The sequence below is a fragment of the Ailuropoda melanoleuca genome, chromosome 1 (genome assembly GCF_002007445.2).
Source record: "Ailuropoda melanoleuca isolate Jingjing chromosome 1, ASM200744v2, whole genome shotgun sequence".
Classification (NCBI taxonomy): Eukaryota; Metazoa; Chordata; class Mammalia; order Carnivora; family Ursidae; genus Ailuropoda; species Ailuropoda melanoleuca.
The window spans coordinates 33,030,792-33,051,361 of NC_048218.1; the positions used below are offsets into that span (position 1 = coordinate 33,030,792).

General features: G+C 36.9%; 1 pseudogene; it reads right to left on the minus strand.

The window, feature by feature from the left end:
- Positions 1-4,085: 4,085 nt before the first annotated feature.
- LOC100476644 overlaps positions 4,086-20,570 on the minus strand; it is a 49,165-nt pseudogene continuing 32,680 nt past the window's right edge.

Below are 20,570 nucleotides of genomic sequence, written 5' to 3' on the forward strand. Positions count from 1 at the left end.
AGCAGCCACTGTTCTCTGGAGATTGTCGTAGCTAATTGTAGTGACAGTCACAGAGGTATTGGCAGGTTCCAGCTTGTCCTCTCTCAACTCTACTTTGAGTCTAGCTCTTCTTCCTGACTGTTGATCCTGATGACCAACAGCAACTCCAGTATTGTCGTTAGTTTCTTATATGGGTATCCAGAAAAGCAAGAGCTTCCCATAGACTTCTCTATTAGGTACCTTTTCAAGGGCTTGTTTCAGTAGCTGGATGTGCTTAGCCTCTCAGAACTACCTAATTCTTTTGATCCTCCAACTTTGTCTTTTGGGTCTTCACTACCCAAGTATATTCCCCATATTTGTGTGAAGTCTAACTCTTGCTTACCTTATTAAACATGGAGTGATACAGAAACTAGTATCTGAGAATAGGTGCTAACATAACAAAAACCAAAACCATGAGACTTTGGGGGCAAGGAGACTCAAAAAAAATGTTTTAAAGGTTTATTTATTTATTTGGGGGGGAGGGGCAGAGGGAGTGAATCTTCAAGAGGACTTCCTCACTGAGCCTAGAGCCTGACATGGGGCTCAATTCCATAACCCATGAGATCATGACCTGAGCCAAAGTCAAGAGTCGGATGCTCCACTTACTGAGCCACCCGGACATCCAGAAACTCAAAAATATTTGTAGAGAACTCACAAAGTTTTTAAGAGACTTTTATTGGAAAACATACCATGTAGTCTGACCCAAAAGGACAGTTTAAACTGAAAAAAGAGCGGTGGCCTCCAAATTTCTACAGGCAGGAAGCAGGCTGAGAGAACTTCTCAGATTAAAACATGGACTTTTTTCTTCTTCTTCTTTTTTTTAATGGAAAAGGAAAGGTATCTCAGTGGGAGGTAGCGAGTCTCCAGAGAGTGAAGCCAGCTGAGAATAATGGATTAGGGAGGGAACCATTGCAAGAGAGCAAAACTGGGGACTCATCAAGAAACGTTTGCTGCTCCTCGTGAAATTGGGAGATCTGAAAACATGTTCTTAGTCTCTTTTACTTTATTCGTTTCTTATTTCTCTTTTCTTTCCTCTCCTTTTTGTTTTCTTCCCTTCTGTACCCATTCTCACCTCTTTCCTCTCTGCTTGTTCATTCCTTCTTTCTTTCCTTTCATTTGCCCAGTTATAGTTTTGAAATTGCCATGAACTCAGAACTATGATTTCCATTCTTCTCCTTTGTGAACAGAAGTGTCTATTACAGTTGTTTCGTCCCTGTCTCACCACTGAATGTTGGTTATGCAAGGGTCAGATAACTTGTATTTTTCAGTTCAAAGGTTTTTAGGTTTAAAGGAGTTGTATCTGATAAGCTTCAACCATATTTGGACCTAATTTAAATGATGAAATCTTGTACTTTGAGCCACCTGCTGCCATGACTGAATAAAATTTTGGAGATCTTATTTGTAGATGAGTGCATTTTGCATATATGAGGAATCTGAATTTTGTCTAGGAAAAAAATTCCTCACAAGCCTACACATGCCATTCCTCTCATCAAGAAGTGGAATCTATTACCCTCTTCTTGAATCTGGGCTGGATTTGTGACCTTCAGTTAATAGAATGCAGAAGAAATAATGCTGTGTCAGTTTTGGACCTATCCCTAATGGGCCTGGCAGTTTCTACTTTGCTTTTTTGGAGCCCTGAACCTCTGTTTAAGACATCTTATTACTCTGAAAGGTAGGCTCAGCACTCCTAAGCCAATTGCCCCTGCAAATATGGGAATGGGGTCATCTTGGAGATTCTAATTCCAGCAAAACCCCTCGGCAGAATGAAGCTTCATGAGTGGCCCAAACCAGGTGGAGCAGAAAAACAGCCTAGGTGATTCCAGTAAATCCACAGAATTGTGAGAGATAATAAATTGTTACTGTTTTGAGCCATCAACTTTGGGGGGATTTGTTATGTGGTCATTGATAACTCAAAGGCTGATAAAAAATGAATGAATGAAAGCATGAAGGAGTCAGTGACTGATTAGAACAAAGGCCTCTGTAAATGGAAGCAGATTTTATTACCTAGGATATCACTGGGTGTGTTATCACAAAGGTGTGTTACCCTTTCCTCCTACTTAATACCTTTTGTGAAGCTTTGCACCTGTGATTGCCTATGGACACCAAAGTACTATAGAAAGGTTCTGAATCCTTGTATGTGTTGAGATAAAAGTGAGGGGAGAGAAAAAGTTCTGTTGACTTGTCCCCAAAACTTAGATCAGAACAGCTTTCTTCTCTTTTGCCCCTTTTCAAGGCAATATCATGCCCATGACTAAAAACACCAAAACAAATAAACAAAAACCACAAAAACAGCAGAATAAAGCCTTATTTCTACCAAATGTTGAATTTATTTAAAAAATGAGATAAGGAAACCTTTCCTCAATAAAGACATGAAGAGTAAAACTTTTATATTGTGGGAGAAAAGTAATTTCTAGACAATAGCTAAAACAAATTCAAAGGATCTAATATGCTAAAAAATTCAAAGTGTCATTGAAGGACTTCAGATCAGCATCCCGGGAATAAAGACAACGCATGGAAGAGAGGCAAAGTGATAGTTTACTTCAAAATAGAAGATTAGTTGTAGTTTGGCTGAGGATTTTGCATTTGAAACTGGGTGTTCAGTGTCTTAGTACCTTAGTGACTAGAGTATTTAAATGATAGAGATAAGGAAATCCTTAGGAGGGAAATAGATAGACTTTATAGATACTACTAAAAAAGCAATAATGAGGAATGATTTAACAAAATTCAAAGGTTTCAGATCATTTGAGAGCCTGAAACAGCAGATGGTAAATATAGTTCAATTCAGATAAACATAAAAAAAAAAAAAGATGCACAGCAATAGAGAACTACAAAAGAAGTCTGTGGAAACACATTTCAATGGACTAATCACTCAGTACGCCAACCAGAAAATATCCAAAACCTTTTAATTATCAGCTTGGTGCAAAGAAATGGTCTTCTAAGACGAAGGCCAGAATAAAAAAGTGCTTCAGGTTTTTAGTCTTAACTGTTGAGGGAGAGGTGGGGAAGTGGGGATGAGAAAAAATACTTAGAAGTGGGAAAACATAAAGATACCTACGAAACATGAGATTCTTAGTCACAAACTCCAGAGGATTTAATTTCCTCTATGGAAATAAAAAAGCATTTTGGTATGTGTGTTAAGTTATTTTATAGGGTATATTTTAGTACCTTATATAAGAGATTGTCTAAAAATAGCCAGGAGAGCTTTTTTTCCAAGTGGAAATGGATTATATAGTCTAAACTACCAGTTGTTTACACTGATGGTCTTGGTGACAGAGGAAGGTCCATACACATTCATACAGTCAAATAGGCTGGAACATTTCAAGGCATCTGTTTCCAGATGGTTTCTGTATTTAGATAGGCACTTCTCACAGAAGAGGCTAAGTAGGACTTTCAAGCCTTCACTCCCACTCTTTTAATAACGAAAATCTCTCATTAGTCTCTTCTCCTAGGCTCCACACTTTACTCAGGGACAACAGAGTTGGTCTTTCTAACTGTAGCATTTTCAGTATGTTATTAACTTGGCAATTCCATTTTTTTTTCTTTTTACCATCAGCAAATAGTTTGGAACAAAATGAGACAGGCTCATGTAATCTTGTCTTTCTTTAGAGACAATTTTAACACTAACAGTTATGTTAGTGATGCTTTTTTGAATTAACCTGTGATGTCATAGTGCTTTTGTATGTGATGATTTGGGACTGAAATTAAAATTACTCTATAAGGAATATCTAGAACCAAGACACAGAGGAGGGAGATAGATAACGCTATGTCTTGAGGATATGGAAGATTTTAAAGTAGGAAAACACTGAATGGATGTCTACAGGAATATCTCTCTAGATATTAAAAAATATAGTAGTCAACAAAATGTTATAGAAGTTTAAAATTGACTCCTGTCTAAAGTCCAGAGGTATTAAAGTTGATGGTCTTTAAAGAACTTTTCTAAACTGATTCTTCTTTATTTTTTTATTTCTTTCAATGAGAATTTAATTGCCATTAGAATTATTTTCAAGTTAAGAAGATAAGAAGATTGACTTTTTTTCTCACTATATAGATGCTTTAATGGTGGCGTCTGTATCGGGTGTAGCATCAAGACGGAAAAAGAGCAAGTGCATACAGAGACGTGGCCATCAGCGAACAGGTGGTGAGCGAATGAAGAATTCACACAGCTAACACACGCTTTACCGGGTATCAGCTCTAGGCCACCTCTTCCTCTGCCTCTTCCCCAAACTTGCCCTCCTCCTAGGCCCTGGCATCCTGGTTCTGCTGGTCGGACACCGGTCATTCATGTTGCCTGGGCCTCGGTGAACTCCATCTCATTCACGCCCTCGCGCGTGTACCAGTGCAGGAAAGCCTTGCACCTGAACGTGGCTGTGAACTACTCTGAGATACGTTTGAACAGCTCCTGGTTGGCCGTGCTATTGCTCCTGAGGTGGCAGACATTTTTAACCCCAGGGGTGGTATGTCGCAGACAGCCATCCTCACGTTTTTGGGGATCCACTTGACGAAGTAGCTGCCGTTCTTGTCTTGGACGTTCAGCATCTGCGCGTCCACCTCCCTCGTGGACACGCGGCCGCTGAATGCTGCAGCCGCGGTCAGGTAGCGGCGGTGGTGGGGGTCACAGGCAGCCATCGTGCTCTTGGCATCGAACATCTGCTGGGTGAGCTCCGGCACCGTCAGGGCCGGGGACTGTTGGCTGCCTCGGCTGGTCAATAGGGTGAAGCTGGGCATGAAGAAGTGCAGGCAGGGGAAGAGGACCATATTTTAACAGCTAGCTTGTACAGGTCAGCGTTGAGCTGCCCAGGCAAACGCTGGCAGGTGTGACCCCACTCATGGTGGCTGACATCAGGTGGTTGAGGTCCCCATAGGTGGGCGTGGTCAGTTTTAGGGTTGCAAAGCAGATGTCATAGAGGGCCTCGTTATCAATGCAATAGGTTTCGTCTGTATTTTCTACGATCCGGTGGACCAAGAGGGTGGGATCATAGGGCTCCACCACTGTGTCCGACACCCTGGGCGAGAGCGCCATACTGAATGTGTTCACGATCCGGTCTGGGCACTCCTCCCGGATCTTGCTGATGAGAAGAGTACTCATTCCAGGCTCAGTCCCCCTACCCAGGGAGTGGGTCAGCTGGAAGCCCTGCAGGCGGTCACAGCTATCAGCTTCCTTCCTCACAACATCCAGCCCCAAGTCGACCGGCTCTTCACCTTCTGTGTAGTGCCCCATGGCCCACCTGTTCCCAGCACAACTCTGACCGAAAACGAAGTTGTCTGACCTGAAGATTTGCCCAAAGGGTCCCAAATGCGCGGAGTCATAGCGCCCAGCTCCAGGTCCACAAGCTCAGCGTAGGGTACGTACTTGCCACCGGTGACCTTCTTGTAGTACACGTTGATCCGCTCCAGCTTCGGGGTGCTGTCGCTGTGGTAAATGCTGGTGGGGTCAATGCCACGCTCCTTGCTGATCACCCTCCGAATTTGGCGCGGATCTGGTTGCTGCACTGGCTCTCCTGGAGGGGCAAGATCTCCCTCAGGGCGACAGGCGCAGCGATTCTGGCGGAAGCACCAAGAGCCCAGGGGCCGGCGTGAAGAACGCTGAGAGTGACTTTGTAAACTTCAGAAGGAACTTCCCTGCTATGACTGACTATATTTCCTAATAGGAAGAATTATAAGTTTTCACAATAAAAGCATAAGTTTTTAGTATACTTTGATTCTGAGCTTTATGCCTCATCCGTCTGCCACATAGACGTATTCTAGTCGGCATCCTGGTAATAGCTAGCTTGCATACTATGTGCAGGTTAAAACGTATTACTTATTAAATCAGCTTATTACTTATAACAGGGAAACTGACACAGTATAGATATGTTTTAATATTTATTCTTGTCTAATAAAAAATATAAATGGTCAATAACAAGAAATCTAATTTTAGGAACTTTAAAATATATTTGGGATTACTAACCAGAGAATTTCCCTTTTCTTCAGTTGGCATATTGGCACAAATAACCCTTCCTTGCTTTCCCCCCTAAAAAGACAGTGATCATGATTCCACTAAAGGCAGGATTCCACCATCCACTTTTTTTAATCCTCTGTGCCCAAAACAGGGTTTGTAGATGGTAGACCAGCAAATATTTGTAGAAATACATAAACTGTAATTTAGTACTTTCCTGTGGTTTTAAATAATATTGCAAAGGCAAAAATAATTGAATAAAAATTGAAATGACTAAATATTTTAATTTGTTTAAAGTTATATGTATATTCCACTTTTGTGAGAGCTAACAGAGGGTCATGGAAAAAAATCAGAAGATGCTGGGCAGCTACATTTTTGAAAAGATCAGGTGCCACTGAATTCGTAGAGTAACAGAAAGTTATATTTAGAAGGAGAGTTAAAATATGACAGTTCATGACATGGTATTTATTAAGGAACACACTTCACATATGGGAGTTGACTTTTTGCTCTAGCCTGCCTTGCCTTACACCTCCTTTATATAGAACTAACAAAAATGCTTTTGTACATTACGCCGTGGCAGGGTTTCTCAATTCGATTCTCTGATGTAGTTGTAAAAAGGCTGTAAGTTGTTATCCACTGCGTACGTTGCCATTTCAATATTGATATAAGCCAAATATAAAATTGGCATCAACAGTGCATTGTGTTACTGAAAACTTTTGATTTTTTGTTTGTGTGTTTGTTTCTTCTTTGAACATACCCCTAGTAATCATCCAATACTTTTCTCATGGACCACCATCCTCATGCTCCCATTAGCTGGTGGTAGAAATAGTGTCAAAAAAATATTTCTCCCATTCTTCCATTGTAGATTTGCTGCTGGGCATGTGGTTGCTCAGTTAGAGACCATGTTACTCGGATTCCCTCACAGCTAGATGTGGTCCTTTCTCTACATTTTCACTAATTTAATGCTGCTAGAAGTGAAAGTGACACTTCTAGCTATGGGTCTTAAAGTACTGGGTATGTGAATTCTTTATAATTTCGCCTTCCCATGAGCTGCAGCAGGGTCACTTTTGGGATTCCAATAAGAGAAAATTACATTTGTATTTTTAAACCTCTGTTTTATGGAGTATCTTAATTAGAGCAGCTTTGGCGTCCCCCTAATACAGTTGGGCCCACCAATAGTTTTGGCCCACCTAAGTCCCAAATGAAACCAAACTATAACATTATTTTAGATGCTGGCACTTTCCTTTGAAAACAAACCTCAGAACATTTAATTTTACCTACTGAAAAGCGAATCATATTAGAGGTAATATATTCATTTAGGTAGGAGTCATATAAAAACAATATCCCAGTTTGTAGTGACTGTTGAATAAAATATCAGGCCAAGTTGGAGTGAAAATAACACTGAACAATCATCAGGTGCTGCGTACAAGCAAATTCCATTTTATAGGATACTGGGAATTCCAGCTTTACACAGTGCTGCTCTCTAACAGCGATACTAAAAGATAAAAGCCAAAAGGAGTCTTGGTGTTTTTCATGATCTTCGCTGATTTACCGTAGAGGCTCTAAATGACCGCCAGGCTTCAACATCTTGACATTATCAATTCCACTTCTCCCTGGGCAGCTGTATGGATTATCTCTTCCCTGATTTGAAGTGGGCTGGTAAATAGTTCATTTAATGATGTATGCATTTATTCAACAGATGTGTGTTAAGTGAATGAATGAACAGATATTTCTTGAGAGTTTACCATGGGTCAGGCACTAGTCTATTACCCAGAGATTCAATGATGAGCAAAAGAGGCAAAGCTGCAGCCCTCATAGAGTTTTCATTTTAACTGGCAGAGACAGAAAATACATAAGTAAACGAATACAAAACAATATTCAGATATTGATAAATACTGTGAAGGAAATAAAAGCAGGGTACTGTAATAGGGAGTGAGTTAGGAGGAGGATTCTTTAGAGAGGGTGCCCCCCAATTCCTCTCTGCAAAGGTCCTATGAGGCTGAGATCTAGATGGTAAGTAGAAGCAGGCATTGGAGAAATGGGTGAAAAGCGTAGGCAGGGGAACGATAGTTGCTAAGGCTTTAGAGGAGGGAATTCGCATTCAGTTTTGATGATATGTATATGGCACTTATAGTAGTATAGTAGTATATGTAATAGTAAATAGCATGTGGATGATATAAAGGTGCAGATCAAAAGAATCAATAGTTCTACAGAGAGCCTAAATTAAATATACAGAACTTTATCTTCATTTTGTTTTGTATTGGATGTTGTGTGAATCAGGTAGGTGGATTTTATAACTGCTGGCAAAGGGTTATCATCTAAAATAGATGTAAACAAGGGTTCTTATTCAGCATAATAGTTTATTTTATTTTCTTTATATTATTTTTCATGCAAAATTCGGTTGTTAGGAAGTATTTTGTGAGGTTTGACAGGTACATTTAAGATGTAACTGCCTTTAACTAAGTAAAGTTAAAATAGATAAATAAAAAAATTTAAAAGATATATTTTTTTATTTGAGAGAGAGAGAGAGAGAGCAGGGGGAGGGACAGACAGAGAGGGAGAGAAACAGACTCACAGCTGAGCAGGGAGCCTGAGGCATATCTGGATCCCAGGACCCCGGGATCATGACCTGAGCCGAAATCAAGAGTTGGCAGCTTAACTGACTGATCCGCCCAGGTGACCAATAAATAAATAAAATTTAATAAAATCTCATTAACTGTTGTAACTTTATTTTTAATTGCATGTACCAAAAAAAAAAAAAAGGCTGGAATGACTGCATAATAAAATTGGAGAGGTCTGAATTTAGATAAAAAAATCTAATAGATATAGTTAGATAGCAGAAAGTAATTGAGCAAAAGGAAGAAACTCAGAGGTCCCTCTTGATCAATGCATTTTAGAAATTGTTGAAAAATACTGGAAGTACACAAACTATTTTTCTGTAAAAATCTCCAAAAATCTGAACTTTAACACTTCTAAGCATAAACCTATTAAAATATCACAAGAAATGCAATCAGTATCTTGTGGAAACTAGTAAGGACAATTTCACTGTGGAGTAGAGTATCTGCGACCTAGAAAACAATATAAGGATTTTTTTTTTAAAGGACTGTCAACAGTTCTTTTAATAAGTTCAGGTAAATTGGAAATTAAGTATGCCATATGGTTCTTACTTTACCTCCATATCCTGCCTGCAATACATGAAAAAATCAAAATAATATTTGCCATAATACAACATGAGCCAATCTATGAAATTTAATGTCCTAAAGAAGATTCAGCATCCTGAACAAGAATAGAATGAAGAAAAAGTTACTATAATTATGAAACTTATGACCATTAAGTTATTTATGTTGTATATATTTGCTGCATCTTTTTGTAAACCTTTAAATAAGCAATCTAAGAAAATAATTTTCTGGGAAATGACTGAGATAATCACAGATAAGAAATTAAAACAAATTATCTGGCAGCTACTGTATGGTAATATTAGATTTAATTCTAGCATTGAAATTGCCTGTGTATTGTAAGCAGTTAGAAAACACTTTCTCAAATGATCAACATCTATTTCCAAAAGTGCAGTTATGGATAATATGCATAGTTACAAATCGCCATGGAGTTCCTTCAAGAATCAATCCAAGGGGAAATATTCAGACAAACAGATAACTTTTAATAAGTCAAGTTCCAGCTGTGAACTTCAAGAAAATCATAAGAGATAAACATAAAGAACCAGGCATAATACAAAGTAAGTAAGTCCTATAAAACTGGAATTCTGCAGAGTTCTAAATCCTCAGGTATCCGTAGGATGTCCGCAAATGCATGTAGAGGGCAAGACTTTCAGAGCTAATATAAAAGCTGACTCATTATCTTACTGTAATTTAGTATTTCCACTTACACAAATTCTAAATAGAGGGTAGCTAGAATAGCTGCATGAATCTAAACTTATTTTCCATCAAAAGTTCATTACAAACGCCCTTGGCTCTGTTCTCATCCCTTCATCCTTGCACATCTCTCCTGCATGACTTCAAAGAGAACTTTCCACTCAGGAGATAGAAAAGGGAAGCTAGGGGATGAGAACAGGGCCACCTCTGTTAAGAGAAAGGCTTAATTAAGTACATATTTGAAGAGTGCCTTTGACATGAAAAAGCAGTAAGAAAATTCAGTACTATTAACACTGAACGAGAAGTGCTTGGTCCTGGGAGCAAAGCCTTATAGAGATTAAGAATAAAGTTTATATTCTCCTCCTCCAGGCAAGCATTTTTCAATGGGGCTCTTTATTGATCTGTCATCCTAAGAGAGTCTATAAATCTAGCATCTGCATATCGATTCTTGGTTTCTATGGAGGAAGAGGAAGCAGAGAGTAACAGATACATCTTTCTTAAATCTGAATAAAACTACAGAATGCATGCTTCAAATGTGTACTCATTTCTTTACAAAAGGACTTATAATACATGTAAAATTTGGAGGAGAACAATTTGTATAATAAAGGAAGATCTTTATTTTCGTTTGTTACTTAACAGAAATGAAACTGGTGTGTTATTATCAACATGACCAATATTAAAATAACAGCACTTGAAAATTGGAAGCGCTGTGATTCCACAGATATAAAATTCTAAAGTGAGATGCCAGATCAAAATGCAAATTATCCAAGAAAAATAACTGGTTAGAAGGCCTAAAACCCATAATGAAAGGATTGAAAAAGAAAGCGGCGTAGGAAGAGAATATTTGTGCAGAGATTTCCAAGAGCTGGTTCTGGATTCTCAGTTCCAGCACCCATTCCAAGGATGAGGAGTGGGACTCCTCCTTCCTCTACCTGAAACATAGAAAGAGGAGCTTCACTGGGAGTTTGGGAGAACTTGGATATGCCCTCTTAATTTGGGGGACCCTTTGGTCTGCCATCTGACAAATGCCCTGACATTCTTCAGGGCAAGGTCATGGCTCTCTTAGGTGGTGAGGCTGAGAGAAAACAGGGTTAGTTTCTGAAATAACTGCATTTTCACCCATGGAAGGGCAAAAAATTCATGAGTTTTTCCTGTAGACCAGATGGAAATGACAAGGGAGAAGCCATCCTGGAGCTCTTTTGAATTCTGTTCCGCTCTATTTCTAGGATAGACAACAAGATTCTAACTGCTAGTCTCTGCATAAAGTAGATACCTGAGGGATTCAAGATGAGGGACATACAGGGATCTGAAGAAAAGTTATTGAATAAATAGTCACAGGTATTGTAGCCAGAGGAGGCTAGCGTCCAAGAAATCCACAGAAGCTTTAAACATCTGCCAGGCCAGGTTCCTGCAATGCCATCTTGTGATGCTACCTGTCCAAGTAGAACTTCCCTTCCTCCTATTTGGCCTCTACTCCTATTAATTTAGGAGTGGTATTTACAGGAACAGGTGAGTACAGGATGAGATGAGTGAGACAGAAAGACTGGTTTCCTGTACCCTCTACCCCTCAAATGGCCAGTTGATAGCCAAGCTCTGGGTGAAGAGAGAAGACAGGGTAAGTCAAGGTCAGAGTTTTGGTTATTGGGGACTGAACAGTGTGATTTCTGACATAAGACTGTTACGTTTGTGACATAAACAGACTGTACAACCTATAATTATCTAAAACTAACAAAAGAATTATGAGAACTTCAAATATATCAACCAGTCTCAAGTGAAAACTACTCTCAATAGTAAAGAAAAAATAGTGGGATGTAAAGATGCAGTTTTGTTTTCAGTTTGCCCCATGAATCCCCATTAAAAATGGGACATGTCTGCTATTTTGCTATGTAATCAAATTAGTCACCATAGGACACAAACCTATTATTCTTTAAAGTTAAAATATGATTTTAAAACTCAGAGAGAGCAGTAGTTGAAAAAAAACCTCACCAAATCCTTAAGCTTTATCTTAAAATATTATAAGTAAAAAGTTCACCTATTTATAATTGCACCTAAAAGGCCAATTATTCAATGACAAACCAATGATTAAAGACCAATCATAGTACATAAGTAGTAACTATTTTAAAACTTACCTAATTTGTTAAAAACATAGAATTATATGTTAGACAAATTTAAGTTCTGCATTAGAATGGAGACCTGGCAGCCATTATCTAATGGTTCAAGTAGAAGACATGCAATCAGTTGGTGGAAGGTTGACTAGATGGCCCATTTGAAAAAGGTTTTCAGGGTTTCTGTTTATCTGAGTCCTTAATGCAGACATGAGTAAGTAGATATCTATTCATGGAAACCTAAATATTTACCAGTTCTGCCATGTTGTTTTGGTTGTGAACTTTAAGTCAACTGAAATTTCTCTGCCATCTGTCAAACATCAACATTTTTGTGACTTGAATAGATTGCACTTATTGGAATCAGTTTGGGCAATAGCACTTTGATTCTATTAGTTAGCTGCCTTGTCTCAGTAGAAAACTGAGTTTCTATTGTTTTTTGTTTTAGAGATTAAAGCCTAGGACAAAAGAGGATGTTATTGAAATAGTAGCAAAGAGACAAATAAGGCTGGAGCTGCAAAGAACAGTTTCAGAAAAGTGGTTCTGTGCAATCTTTGGTTAGTAAATAACATCTGTACAAATAGTTACTTATGAAACTTGCATTATTTTGTTTTTTGAAGTTATTTTCAGGATTGACCTAGAGCTTAGAAAAATGCCTGACAAATGAATCAGTTTTGAATCTGTCAGTTTTTTTTCACACTGTCTAGATCAGACCTTCATCTTTCAACCAGATTTTGACAATACCTTCCTTTCCCCTCACTTCCCTTACTTTAATGTTGCTCTTCTCTCATGGACTGTATTGACAGATTTTTTTTTTTAAAGATTTTATTTATTTATTTTTAGAGAGAGAGCATGAGAGCACAAGTGGGGGTAGGGGCAGAGGCTGAGGGAGAGGGAGAATCCCAAGCAGACTCCCTGCTGAGCATGGAGTCCAACCCGGGGCTCAATCTCACAACTCTGACATCATGACCTGAGTCAAAACCAAGAGTCGATGGCTTCACTAACTGAGCCACCCAAGTGCCCTGACAGATTATTTTTTAGTGAAAATCTGTTAACATTTCTCTTTTGTTGAAAGTAAATTGTTGGTCTCCCATTTCCTAAAGGAGTGTTTCTCAGCATTTAAAAAAAAATGTCTTAACATACACATTCATTTGGAACAGTTAGCTTCAGTCTCATTAGCTATTTGCTCTGCTGTTTTTCTTCCCACTCACTTAAAAAAGCATATTGAAATGCAAGGGACTAAAAGAGAAAGTAGAGGATGAGCTTTTTTTTTTTTAAGGAATAATTTATGACTTCATTGTATTATTAACCAATTACTAATATAATAGCATATCAAGACACTGTAGTTCAAAAAAATCCATTGGACTCTAGGATAAACCCAAACTATTCAATTTGGTATCTCTAGTTAGTCAAACTAATTATCTGCTCCTTTCTCAGTCATATCTGCCTCTGAGAGGGAAATAATACAAATTACACTGGAGGGGAGAAATTTCTGGGAGGAAGGAATATGTAAGAATAGGAGAGGCTAGAGAGCAACAGGTTTTTCGGACCTCAGAGTTTAGCTAAGTTTAGTCCTATTCATGAATCTTCCATACATTTTCAGGAATCTTTTTAATTAGGCATTGTTATATTATTGGCAGCCATTCAGTTTATAATTCTGATAAAATAATAGAATTTAAAATTTGGTTCTAGGACATAGTTGCTAAACTTCTTGGTAACTCAGGAGATTAGAGCTTCATAATTCAAATTTCATAGTCATGTACATTTTTTACTGGCATGTTAACTTTTAGAGTGGCAGACAGTCACAAATAACTAGATTACAGATATTAATATTACATCTGAATACCTTATATATTGTCAATAAAGTATTAATAATTCTATACCTATGAGATTTACGAAAATAAGATTAATTATTGTGTCCGTAAGTAGACTAATTTATCAGATCTGATAATTGCTGAATTCCTGTCTCTAAGATCACTTATGTTTTAATGTTCTGTTCTAAACTGAATGGGTGAAATTTTCCATTTTGATATCAAGAAACACTTTTCTTAGTTAAGGATTCAGTGAAACTAAAATATTCTGTGTGCAAATTTCTACGTTATAAAAAGAAAAAGTTCACATGTAAATTCCATGTACATCCTTTTAATACAAATTTTCCTTTGTAGGTTTAATTTGCTTTTTAAGCCCTTATTTCACAATTATATGTTACTTTGAGTCTACTTTTTTATGAAGTTTTCCACCTTCCTAATTAAATTATGCTTTCTTTAGAGAAAGGAATATGCATTCTATCTCTCTGTGTTCCAAATATACAGTGCAGTGCTTAGGGGATACTAAGGCAAATTTAGTTTAGAGGAAACTAATTTTGAGAGGAAAACTTGTGAGTTTTTTTTTTTCAACGTGACTCAATATCATTATCAACGAATGTTTGGATGCAAGAACTATCCTATATATGGGGTTTGTGGCACTTTCCCTCAAATAATTTATAATCTTTAAAAAAATTTATAGTCTGTTTATAGAGGCAAACTGCATAGCTGCAAACCCAAGGCTCATTCATTATATGTTTCCATTAAAGCACAGAGACAGGACCCGTGGGCAGAAAGATCTGCCCTGGGATTGTGAGGAGCAATTGATTATATGTTTTTAAGGCTCATTAACAAAAGAATATAGACACGAAGAATTGGAAGAATTCCACAAAGGGATGTGACCAATCTAGATAGTGTTGTCATGGAAATTTTTACGTATCTGGGTGGAATTAAATCATATTTGTTGCAGTTTTCGCATTTTGACCTTATTTAATTCTCTGAGGTAGGGCTTCCCTTGGCACATGTGCACATACCACTAACACCATTTTGAGAATTAGACTCCCCCTTTATTTTTTCATTGCACGACCAAACTTTCTAATAAGAAGTCATGCACATTTTGTAATGTGAAGTTTCAAATTTACAAAGAGCTCCAATTAGGGATATTCGAGGACTGCCATCAGATTTACTGCTACCTTTGCTTTGGCAGCAAAAAAGTCCAAAGGCCAGCAATTGGAGAAAAATAGTGGTAAAGGCCTTCATTTGTAAAATTTAATGAAAGGTAAATTATTTCTATGGCAATGGGCAATATTTCAACAGCCTTGCACTGTCATGGCTAAGTCTTACAAGTGAGACAACAACAAAAGCTTCTGATTTTCAAATTTCGTTTCATTAAATCCCAAGACAGAACAAGTTCTGAGAGCTCTCATTCAAGATATTATATCACTTGGACTCCAGCCCCATTCTATTTGACTTCAAAGCCCATATTCTTTCCACTTTACCATATTACAATCAATCTGGTTATTTGTACATGCACGCACACGCGCGTGCGCACACACACACACACACACACACACACACGTGTGCCCACACATGGAGACTTAGTTTTTCTAACAGGTTTGTGAAACATTTAAGGCACAAGAGACTTCTCTTAGTTGATCAATACTATGTTAAAAATTACATAATGGTTGGTTGGGGCGCCTGGGTGGCACAGCGGTTAAGCGTTTGCCTTCCGCTCAGGGCATGATCCCGGTGTTATGGGATCGAGTCCCACATCAGGCTCCTCCGCTTATGAGCCTGCTTCTTCCTCTCCCACTACCCCTGCTTGTGTTACCTCTCTTGCTGGCTGTCTCTATCTCTGTCAAATAAAATCTTTTTAAAAAATTACATAATGGGGATTCCTATCTTTGTATTTCTATAGCTAATGTTACCTCTCTTGCTGGCTGTCTCTATCTCTGTCAAATAAAATCTTTTTAAAAAATTACATAATGGGGATTCCTATCTTTGTATTTCTATAGCTAATGTTACCTCTCTTGCTGGCTGTCTCTATCTCTGTCAAATAAAATCTTTTTAAAAAATTACATAATGGGGATTCCTATCTTTGTATTTCTATAGCTAATGTTACCTCTCTTGCTGGCTGTCTCTATCTCTGTCAAATAAAATCTTTTTAAAAAATTACATAATGGGGATTCCTATCTTTGTATTTCTATAGCTAATGTTACCTCTCTTGCTGGCTGTCTCTATCTCTGTCAAATAAAATCTTTTTAAAAAATTACATAATGGGGATTCCTATCTTTGTATTTCTATAGCTAATGTTACCTCTCTTGCTGGCTGTCTCTATCTCTGTCAAATAAAATCTTTTTAAAAAATTACATAATGGGGATTCCTATCTTTGTATTTCTATAGCTAATGTTACCTCTCTTGCTGGCTGTCTCTATCTCTGTCAAATAAAATCTTTTTAAAAAATTACATAATGGGGATTCCTATCTTTGTATTTCTATAGCTAATGTTACCTCTCTTGCTGGCTGTCTCTATCTCTGTCAAATAAAATCTTTTTAAAAAATTACATAATGGGGATTCCTATCTTTGTATTTCTATAGCTAATGTTACCTCTCTTGCTGGCTGTCTCTATCTCTGTCAAATAAAATCTTTTTAAAAAATTACATAATGGGGATTCCTATCTTTGTATTTCTATAGCTATAAATATTTTTTATTCATTTATTCACTCACTCATACATTCTGCTAGGTGCGGAAGATGAATAAGGAAGTCTCTGTGTCCTAGAAACTGACTTATCAATTGGGAAAAATATAAACAAATGTATGCTACAGGTAATTAAGATGAAAGTAGTTTCTAGATTCAGTGAAGAAATAAAAGAGAGTGGGCAATCATTAGATGTGAGTTAGAGTAGACTGGAGTCTCTATTTTGTGTGTTTACTGTGTAGATAAGACCATCTTGTTACAAGGTCCTTTTCATAACCGCAGTTTATAAAGGCCTTGGATGGGGTCCAGCATAGACCTATCAAATGGTGAATGTAGTTTTTTCTCTTGTGCCTTTCTTTAGTCTATACCTAATTCTGTCATAGACCTTGAGACATTTTAGTCTTTATTATATGTTTAAATGTTCTAACTTAACCAGAATCGTACCTCATAAAGCCAGAGTCTTGATTGTCTGCGTAGGTGAAGCTAACATAGAATCAGACTCATATAAATTCATCCAATGAATTTTCACAGAGTAAATGAAATAAATGTGTTCATAAAACACATAGATAAGTATAAATCTTTTCTTAAAACACTTGGGTTATGTATATATACGCATACATAACATACAAATATATAGGTGTGTACATGTGTATTTGTGTGTGTGTGTATATAATACAAAATTATATGTGAGGGAGAAAATTTACATAATTAAACAAAATTTAATCTGAATTTTATCCTAAAAGTGGTATTATAAGATAGATCAGGGACTAATAAATTCATTTTGTATGTTAAGAAACTAATGCTCAGAGAGATTGTTAGGACAAGTTCACGTGTAAAGCCAGAGCTAGGACACAGGTTTACTGATTCCCAAATCAATGTCCTTCCATTTTACTATACTAGTAAGAGCACTAACACAGGAAATAAGAATAATGACACCTATTTTTTTGTTTCACCCAAGGTTCTCAGCGTGCCTTGCTAATTGTATATACGGATAGAAAAAAGAAAGCTCATATACCATCAGAATTTTGTCTAATTCACTCCACAGCCAGTGGCTGAGCCTGAAATACACCCTTCCTTCATTTTGATCAAAAGATCATATTGGCTATGCCAACCTATTAGTGTCCAGAGAAGCTGTGAGTTAAATTTTTTTGTGCTTCAAAGGATAAAAAGCATCATTTCTGTTTTGAGATGTCATTAAAAAAATTCTGCATGTAGGAGGTTCATTCAGCACACACTTCTAACATACCTTTAAATCCATCTTAAAATAGAAGTCTGTCTAGTTTCTCTGGATCTCTTATAAATTGCTAATGTCAATACTAAGAAAATATTATTTAGCTGGAACTTTTGAAAGCAGTACAATTTATAAGTTAAGAATTATTATTACACAAGACCTCATTTAGGTTAATGTAATGTTTAATCATTTATATTTTCCATCCTCATATTAGTCTTGGGAGGTCATACCTATAAAAGATGCTTGGCCTGCTAGAGCCGTTCTTTAATTTAGTCGTTTAGAGGAGGTGATGATTGTAATCAAGTATATATAGATGGCATTTCTGGCAATAAGTGTATATATGATAAAGTAATAATGTATCTAATTAGAAATAACAATTATAACTCTGAAATCATAGGAAAAGATTTATATACTTGAAAGTTTGGGTTAAACATGCTATGAAACATGTATATTTAAATAAATTTAAAATTTTGCTCTTTGAGTCTTTTACTCAAATCCTTTATCATATCTGAGTTAATTCAACTATTACTTTTTTGTTGTATAGTTACTTTGGGGTAGACAGACTTAAGATAGATTTTCTCTTTTTAGAAATTATCATTAGTGATCAAACACTTAATTAGACCCTCAGGTAGTCTTATTTGGTTATAATGGCAAAAAGTAATGAGGACGTTGTTTTCTGGTTCAAATATTGACACTATTATATTGTCTCAACTATTAAACTGTGATATTTTGGGGGAGTCTCCTGTTGGTAAGTTGGGATTTACTGATCAAACTTCAACAACACTTGGTAACTTTCAGAGCTGATGCAATCCCTTATCCTGTATGGAGAGCATTCATCTCAAAACCAACCCCTACTTTGCATTATTTTCCCAATGTGAGCACAAGTGGCTAATAAATTTAAAAACCTTAATTATTGAGTACCTTAATATAAAGGCATTGTGTTAATTGTGAGCATACAAAAATAAATATCATATGCCATGTTCTCAAGGAATTTATTATCGGTTAGAATAGAAAACACCTTTAGTTCAACTATTGTATAAGAAAGTTCATGGTAAATAAATTGAGGGTCATATAAGAACAGCAATACATAAAAAATATCAGATGTAGGATTGAGAGCCAGTATAATGTATTGGATTTGAATATTGCCTCTATCTATACTGCATTAGTTTAAATCTCAACTCAACTAGCTAAAAGTTTAGTGACCTTGGGAAAGTTACTAGAACTTTCTGTCAGGTATATATTATGTATTACTTCTTCATAGTGCTCTAACTAAAGATGATAATAACATATAGGTACTTCAAAGGCTTCTTGTCAGAATTAAATAAGTTAATATATGTAACAGTGCCTGGAACATAGAAATGGTATATGAGCATCAGCTGTTAGTAGTAGTATTATATTGAAAAATAAGGTCATAATAGATATGAAGTGCTTAGCAGAGTGCATGTTTCATAGTAACCAGTTGGAATTTTTAGTTTATCATCATCACTATGATATGTGCTGTGTTATGCTATGTTTTGGGGAAAGTAAAACCAAACCATACTGAACCAGAATATATAGTTAGTTAGTAAGGATTAATATATTTGTACAACTCTACATCTAATTGAAAGAGAAATCATGTTATATTGTATGTGTTTAAGGGGTAGGTTTTGAAAGTTACATGAAAAAAGGAATAGTCTAATATATTGATACTTGAGTAAATCACAGGATGAGACACACAAGAGTGAATAAAGAACACTTAGTATTACTTCTATGTTCTGGCTCTGAAAAAGGTTGAATCTCAGTGTTAAACCTCAGTTGCCAAATGCTGGAAAAAGAGCTACACTTATTCCTAGTAAAATGACATGAGAGCTATTATGGTAGGATGAGTGCAAAAAAAAAAAAAAAAAAAAAGCCCTAGTCCCTAGAACTTCCTCTCTCTACCAAAATAGCAAACAAAATAAACACTTCATCTCAAGTAAGATTGCATGTCTTTGTGTTTCCATCAAAGAGTTGAAAGATGCATGCCTGTTAACTTGCCAGTTTGTCTTGCACAGAAGTCAAATGGATTTTGGAGAATGACAGTGGTTTATCATATACATAACCACTGACAATGCTAATTTCGGATGCTATTCTAGGTAGGTTTCCTTTACTGGAGCAAGTCAATATAGTATCTAGTAACCGGTATGCGACTATGGACTTAGTGAATGCTTTATTTTCTATCCCTGATGGTAAGGACTACAAAAAGTGGTTTATTTCACCTGAAACAGATAGCAGTGTCCCTATACATTCTGACTTGAGGGCTAGGTCAACTTTCCAGGTTTCCTTTCAGACAAGATCGGCCGCGTTCAGGGTGGTATGGCCGTAGACCCAGGTTTCCTTTCAAAAACTAACCTGCAGGGATTTTCTTTATTGTGTTATTTCTTACAACACTATGCTGATCTGCTTTTATGTTATGTTATTATATTTATTGGATTTGGTGAGCAGGATCTAATAAATAATCAATATACATGGTAAATCACATGCATACCAGAGGGTAAAAAATAACCCCATTAGAAACTGAGCAGATGAGGACTCAGCTGTCTGGGGAAGTACTTCACATTGTGGTAGCAAGGGGAAGAATAGGTCAAGGCCAACATTGCGCAACATATGCATTTGACCTAGGCTTCAAAGAGTGGATGGGTTTTTTGTAGTTAGAGGGGAAAGGAGAACATTTTAAGTGGAGAGAAAAATTTATGGGGGTGAAAGTGAAGTCAGGAAGTGAAATAGCACAAGAGTTGTTTTGGAAATAGAGAACAATAACTGAAAACAAATTACCTGGAAAGGCAAGTTGTGGCTTGAATTGCCAAGATAAGAATTTTGATGTTTACAACAAGGATGCCCACTCTCACCACTATTATTCAACATAGTACTAGAAGTCCTTGCAACAGCAATCAGAA